The sequence below is a fragment of the Notothenia rossii genome (genome assembly GCF_949606895.1).
Source record: "Notothenia rossii genome assembly, chromosome: 1".
NCBI classification, from domain to species: domain Eukaryota; kingdom Metazoa; phylum Chordata; class Actinopteri; order Perciformes; family Nototheniidae; genus Notothenia; species Notothenia rossii.
In genome coordinates this window covers 71,387,610-71,395,516 of record NC_136912.1, presented here as the reverse complement: position 1 = coordinate 71,395,516, position 7,907 = coordinate 71,387,610, and the positions used below count along the sequence as shown (strand labels likewise).

Sequence of the window (7,907 nt, the reverse complement as noted above, 5' to 3'; positions counted from 1 at the left end):
ACCTTCAAAATAAAAGCATGCCAAATTACACTTAAGACATACAACTGCAACGAAAGTAACAAACACAATGCAATATGCTTTTCAATTTCAAAGAACACAAATAGGGTTATTTACAGGTGTTGTTTTGTGTGGTGTAGAGGGTCGCTTTCATTGATGCGTTTTGCACCCCGGGCCGTTGTTTTGATATTCCGCTGAAGTATACGCTGTGACGTAATAACTCGAAGGAAGGGGTGGGGGTCAGAGGGCCTAGGTATAAAAATCACGGCTCGCCACTGGTTAAATGTATATATCCGCCTTCTTTCATTTATCTTTCCATTCCCACAACAATATACATAAAGAAATGCCATATTTTGGACATAGTTCGAATGGTGATTAATCATGATTAATACATTTTTAAGCTGTGATTAATCTGATTAAAAATGTTAATCGTTTGACAGCCCTATTTATGATGTAATATTTTTCAAGACATTCTTTTTAGTTTTACAGCTTGATGAAACCATAATCAGCCATTATAGATAATGTGGCCATCTGAGTGTGTGTGGTACTGTTTGTGGTTTGTTTTTAAATGTTTAATACAGTTAATTATTCAAAACGTAGGAGTTCCTTATTTTTAAACTGAAACTTGCACTACTGTTCAAAAGTAAATAACAACAAACCTGGAATTATTTATTTGGGACTTTTTTTTGCTTTTCCTTGTTGTACCGAACCCGTAGCGAACCGTGACCCCCAAACCGAGGTACGAACCGAACCGTGACTTCTGTGAACCGTTACACCCCTACTAAACAATTAACTATTTGGCAAAATGGTTACAGATGTAGCACTTCATTTCAGACTCCAGCTTACAGCTTCCTGCCTACGACCTGCCTAAAACCAGTATAGAGGAATGTTAAGCCCTCCCACTATTTTCCAAGAGGGCGTTGCCAGATTTTCAATTTCAGGTTTTAACCAGGAGATGGCGCTTCATTCACAAATACAGAAATGATGTTGCCTTTCGTAGTTGACAGAAACTGCTTTGAAGACCATTTGAACCTATAGTCTTTATATATTAAATAATCATAATAATAATGTAAATGTTTACATTACATTAAACCATGCATTTTGTAATGTCAGCATTTCATTTAGAAGAAAAGTAGTGATATTTGATATTTATACTCTATTCCAACATATTAAACCATTTTCCCACTGTAGGCCGATGCATGAAATTCTTACATTTTTATATTTATACAGTTATATTATGGAGCCGCTGTAAAAAAGGATTTGATCATTAAGTTATTGTAACTTTTGTCTTTAAGTTACTTTCACTTAACATATTAATTTATGCAATTTCTACTTAATTTCATAAGTTGTTATTATTTCAACTCAGCTCTGTAAGCCAGTTCAATGACCTCTACATTCTATGAAGTCAATTTGACTGAACAGTGAGTTGTGATGTGTAATAATGTTCTGAAACTTTCCATGGCCTCTTAACATGGCAGTAGTGTTGACATATTCCTGCCCGGTGAAAATAGTCCCGGTCTCATAGTTGTTTTCATTAATTGAATGCATTTAACAGGGACATGAGTTTTTTATTTTTTTACGATAAGTGAACCACAGAGTTTGATTCGCCATTATCAAAAGAAGAACTTCCACCGGACAGATTGATGACAACGAAAAGCTAAGCGGCGGATGAATACGTTTTTGTGAAGCGATATGACAGTGATTTCGGCTGATGAACCACTGACGGACAGGCAAAGTCAGGTGAGTGGTTGCATATTTAATGGTTTCAGGCAAAACGAAAAGTAGCTAAATGGAGTTAAATCCACACCTAACTGGCGTTTGAATGTTTATAAAGAGATTTTATTTCAGGGCAGAGTGTTATGAAAATGTCGGTTAACCAAGCTAACTTTACAGGATTATGATTATCTAAACTTTTATTAAATAAATAGGTTTCAAGTATTCTTACTCTTATGTATGACGCTTATACATTTTTAAAAGGTTTGAATGGTGAATGCCTATATTTGTAGCTTAATTTAGAGAGGTTTTGTTTGTTCGTTCCAGTAATTAGCCGTGTCCCGGCTCTGTTCGGCTAAATATTTAAGCTAAATTAACGTGTTTCGGTGAGGTTGTTTTGTGTTCCTGCCAGTAATTAGCCGTGTCCCGGCTCTCTGTTCGGCTAAGAATTGTAGCTTGTTAGCCCCCGCCATGGCTTTGAAATGGATGTCATTTGTGGATAAGTATAGGGGACTTGAAGATTGTTTTTTGTTAAGGCCGAGCAAGTGTTAAAGTGATTCTGTCCTTGCAACGTTTTTCTGGTTCAGCTCACGCTAAACCTGCCCAACAGAGGGGGTGCCTCGCGCCATTGAACGAGTAAAATGCTAACTGTGTTCAGAAATAGCATTTATATTGTGTACAAATGCTATGTTCCACTCTTGAAATGGAGACAAATTTGTATTTCTGCTTTTTAGAAAATATTTTATAGAAAAAGGAATATATTTATTTTATTTTATTGAACTATGGTTCCCATAAACTACATGTCCCACAATGCATTTCGTTCTGTGACTTGCGCACTGAAGTTTCTAATATCAGCCGTTTCTCGCAGCGGGAAAAGTCGGTGCTCAAGGCACTTAAAAATGTTGATCTTTGATTGATGAGATTATGTTGTTTAATCTAATAAATTAATGGGATGTATGTAATTATAACACAGGCAAAGGTTACTGTTCACCCACAATAATAAATAAGATGTGCAATGGTTGTAATTGTTAGATATTTATATTATAATAAAAATAAATATTTATACATGAACAATAATTTTTCCTAAACTTCTGCTTTCAGAGGTAGTGAAGTTATTACTAAAAAAACAATAATAATCCACTGAATAGTCTATGGAAAATAACTGCTAGCAAATAATCAACAATTACAACCATTGTACAATTTCTTTTAAGTTTGGTTAAAACAAATAATAGTTTTTTTATTGATATATTTGGCATGCACGTAGACACAAAAATGCTCTATGTGGATGCACACTAACCTTTCCCTGTTGTTATTATTACATGCATCCCATGAATTTATTTGATTGAATATGCCTCATCAATCAAAGATGAACATTTCAAGTTGTTTATTTATTTAAATGAAGCACTGTTTAAGTCTTTATCATATGAATTCAGGGATAATATTGTAATTGTGAAAGCCAAGGCTTGTAGTTTATGGGCAACGTGACTGTTGTAATTGTGTGCATCTTATTCTTTGTCATGTTCTCAGTTCTTATTACTTTATTAAGGCCTGCTTCATAATGTACCTAAATGTGTGTTCTCTATTACAGACAGATTTTCAAAGATTTCTGTTTTGCTGCAACTGGATGAAGTGGACTTGTAAGTTGTGCAGGTTTTCCAGTTACAATGAGAAGCATGCACAGTTGCAGACTCTTGGTAGAATATTTTCTATATGTCTGTGTCTCCTCAGATTCAGGCAGAGTTCCAGAGAATTGTCACTACGGACCTGCTTTCATCGTTTCTGGATGGACTTGATGGCCTGGCATTGCTGGAGGTCTACAAAGGTGCATCCAGGACTGGAAAGAAGCCGGCACTAAAAGGCCTTTTGGACTGCCTTGAGAAAGATGTAAGTGGAGATGCTGATGACCATAATTTAGCCACCATTTGTTTGCTACAAATGTTTATATCCCACTGCATTTGTTGTCCTGCAGGACACAAATGAGAGGAGGAGGACTGCTGCTCTCTTGGGACTATCACACTACATGTCTGCGAAAATCAGGAAAATGTCATCAGGATGTGTGATGTAAGATCATAACTGTCTTGAATTACTTTATGTAATTGTACATTTTAACATAAATCAACCCAAATCACCCTGTGCCCAAAGTTTCCTTCAAAAGTAATGTTTTCAATTACCTTAATTTAACTAAAATAGTTGCAATAAAGAATGATACATTTAATATAAGCAAAAACAGCAAGAAAATAAATGTTTAACTATTAAATAATATAAATAAATATATAGCTCAAACTGTGAAAAGGGAGGCAATTGAAATGATGTTCCATCACATTGCGAACTGTAGATTGTAGCTTCTATGTTTATAGCAGAGTTCTCTTAATTAGCTTTGTAGAGAAAAAGTATACTTGTAGTACACTGAGCTCACTTTTATTTCTCCTTTTTTAAGGCTCATGGAGACACTCTCGAGGAAGCCATGAAGGTGATGCAAGTTGTTCTACTCATAGGCTTCGAAGGTGAACGGGAGGCCTTTCCTCAGCAGATCTTCAATGTGGCAGTTGTGGTCGAGGAGACAATTGTGCTCCACAACCTGAAAGATGTGGCTTTGCGATGCTTCTTGGACTAATATATTGCTTCAATCTTCAGTATACTCTGGAAATGAAATATTCATTTGAGTTTATCCAGAGGGTTGCTATGAAGATACAGCCAGACCAAGCCTCTGCCAAAATACATGGACTAAAAAACAAACTAGGTAGGAGGTAGATCATCAAAGAGTGTAGAAAGTGAGCTCAATTTGGGGTTGTTCATTTGTATGTTCAAGTATTTTGTGTCTCTACAGTGACATGTTTTTAAAAAAATAAAATGTTTTAGGTTAGTGAGAATTCCATTTATGTTGGAAGTATCACGAAGAAACTTTCATTTTAAGAGGACATTTAATGTTCATTTCAGTATTTACTAGTGTCTTGAAAGAGTCCTCTCCTGCTGATGTTCAGAAAGCTCTCTATTTGTTTTGTACTGTTTGTGCTGCACCCTCTGTCCTATTTGTAAAATGAATAACATAAATGTGATGTTATAATTTGTATGCATGTATATCTGTTGTATACTGTCTGTTTATACTTGAAAAATAAAAATATTTCAGCATCTGAAGTAACTTCAGGCCTTATAGGTGATCACAGCTAACTGCCTGCCGTCAGATTTCATTTAAAAAGCAGGTCTGATTTTAAACTTGTATCTTCAGTAGACTCGACTACTGCAATGGTGTCTTCACAGGCCTCACTGCTTTCACACCGTCTACACTGAGGGATGCGCAACTGGCGGCCCGCGGGCCGCATGTGGTCACTGCCCTCACTTTGTGCGGCCCGCGAGTCAATTAAAAAATATATATTGGTTTCACAGTTGTAAACAAGCAAATCATTTGAACCAGACCCCACTTGTAATTAATAATATTCACCACTAGAGGGCGCTCCCCCCAAATTAATGAGGCCTGCAGCCAAGTGTATATTGTCTTCTGTTTACCTCGCGGCTTTCCTCCGTTAGCGGGAAAAGAAACATGAGCGCCCAAAAAAGAAAACTGAACCTAGAAAACCGTCTCTTTCAGACAAAATGGGAAATAGATTATCTGTTTACAGAATTCAAAGGCAAACCTATGTGTTTGGTGTGTCTTGAAACTAAATCGGCAATGAAGGACTACAATTTAAGTCGCCACTACAACAGCACCCATAAAGACATATCAAAAGCACACAGGAGCTGCCAGAGTCGCCATCGTTGCTGACCTAAAAGGGAAAATATGCAGCAGACCTTTTTTACCAGAGCCACGACTACACAGCAATCGTCTCTCACGGCGTCTTATGCCGTTTCCCTTGAGCTTGCTAAAGCTAAGAAGCCCCTGTCTGACGGCGAAATGGTGAAGAGTTGTGCAGTCCAGATGGCTGAAGCATTCGGAGATGACAACATGGCTAAAAACTTTGAAACCGTCTCTTTGTCCCGTCGGACAGTGACACGAAGAATATTTGATATACAAAATCATGTCGAACAAAAGGTAAAACAAGTCATGCATGACTGTGCATACTTTTCCTTAGCGTTGGATGAGAGCACTGATGTGACTGATGTGAGCCAGCTTCTCATCTACACACGGGCCATTAACAGTTCATTTGAAGTGCACGAGGAGTTATTGAAACTGGCTTCTATGCATGGCACTACCAAAGGACAAGATATTTTCGCCGCTGTTGAAAATGTTGTAAGTAAGCACGGAGGATTTCACAAGCTCTCAGCTGTTGTTACCGATGGTGCGCCAGCAATGCAAGGAAAGCGCACTGGATTCGCCGGCCTCCTCCGCCAGAGTGGCGTTGACTGTCCAAGACTGCACTGCATCATACATCAGGTGGGTAACATTATTGTTAACTATTCTAATGGTTTTGAATGTGGGCATTCTTTGTAAAAAAAAAATCAGGCTAAATCAAATTTCATTTTGATATTGCAGGAGGCTCTGTGTGCCAAATCAATGAACTTTAGCCATGTCATGGATTTAGTTACAAAGACTACTAATCTCATTCGAGGAGGGAAGCGGTCTCTCAATCACAGGAAGTTTATAGCCTTTTTGGATGAAATGAACGCCGCGTACGGTGATTTACAGATGCACACAGAGATAAGGTGGATGAGCCGTGGAAAATGCTTGGAGAGGTTTTTTGCGCTACGCGCAGAAATCCCTGTGTTCTTGGAGGACACCATCCAATGTGATACAAGTGCGTACTGCGCAAAACTCACGAATACAGATTTTCTTCTCGACATGGCTTTCCTTGCGGACATTACCTCGCATCTTAATCACCTGAATATGCGGTTACAGGGAGGATGCCAAACCGTGTCGGATCTATATGCGCACATGAACGCATTTGTTACTAAACTGACTATGTTTAAAGACGGATTTTCAGCCGACCGTCCTAATCTGGCGCACTTCCCGTCATGTGAAGAGATGCGCAAAGATGCCCCCGAATGTCAGAAAACATTACCCAAGTACAGAGCCGACATAGAAGCACTGCAGCAGCAGTTTAAGAAGCGCTTTCAAGATTTCCACACCATGCAGCCACGCATCGAGTTATTCACTAACCCCCTCTCGGCTGCAATCATCGAGCAGCCCCCTGAGTTGCAGCTTGAAATGTGCGAACTACAGTCAGACCCCTTTCTAGCAAAGCGCCAGGAGAGGGGGATTTCCTTTTGGAGACTGCTACCCGAGTCCCGCTTTTCCACTCCTCAGGGATTTTGCGCTCTCAATGGCCAGCATGTTTGGCAGCACTTACATCTGCGAGAGCAACTTCTCTATGATGAAGCACATCAAGTCAAGGGAGAGAAACAGACTGACAGATGAGACACTGTTCCATCTCATGCAAATCGGATGTACAAATGTTGATATTGACATTCAGTCTATTGTGCCGCAGCAGGAGAGGCCACAAGTATCTCATTAAGAGTATAGCTTACTGATCCAGCTGTGGGTGAAGTTCAGAAAAATGCATATGTTCTTGGTTTTATGTATGGAATGTGAGGGAAGCATAGAAACACAATACAAAGATGAATATTCGTTGTTAAACTCAGTGTTGGTGTTTGGTACAATAAACATTTATTGCCTATATATATTTAGTTATTTTCATTAAATTAGTAGCTAAAGTTGGCTATTTAAATGTCGTTGATATAGTATCCTGCCGATGGAAGTGAATGGTCACGAAGTGGCCCTCTGGTAGTGAGGACATTTTTTTTTGGCCCTCACTATCCTCAAAGTTGCCCATCCCTGGTCTACAGTTTGATTTGCATAGAGGGAGCTCTGTGGCTGAATGGCCAGCGATTAGGTGTGGCCCATTTATCATAGGTGATCAGCGCTACGTGTGATTCACATGGGGGGGATGGGCACATAAGGGACACACACACCTGTAACTGCCTGCCGTCTGATTTTAAGACTTTCTGCGCTCATAAAGAATGATAAGAATAATGCGTATTGAACTGGTTTCATTCATTAGTGAGTTTATTTAACACTAGAACCGCCAATCGGGTCAATTTGTGTGATGTGGTTTGTGTGCAATGTAACTTTTTTCAATAAAATATTAAAGTCTCCCAGTCCGTGACTTTTCCTGAAAGTGTGTTATGTAGCACCCTATGTTGTTAAAAATTGCATTCTAATAGCGGGATATGTTCATGGCCATGTTGCCATTTGAAACCTATGA

General features: G+C 38.8%; 1 long non-coding RNA gene across 2 annotated transcripts; it reads left to right on the top strand.

Annotated features, from left to right (window-relative positions):
- The first annotated feature begins 1,720 nt into the window (after nucleotides 1-1,720).
- Nucleotides 1,721-4,832, top strand: LOC307014114. Of its 2 annotated transcripts, XR_013801159.1 has the most exons (5): nucleotides 1,721-1,737; nucleotides 3,299-3,347; nucleotides 3,439-3,594; nucleotides 3,680-3,771; nucleotides 4,148-4,832. It is a non-coding gene; the product is annotated as an uncharacterized lncRNA (long non-coding RNA). The 2 variants fall into 2 exon arrangements; XR_013801160.1 differs by lacking the exon at nucleotides 1,721-1,737 and having other exon boundaries at nucleotides 3,114-3,347.
- The last annotated feature ends 3,075 nt before the right edge of the window (nucleotides 4,833-7,907 follow it).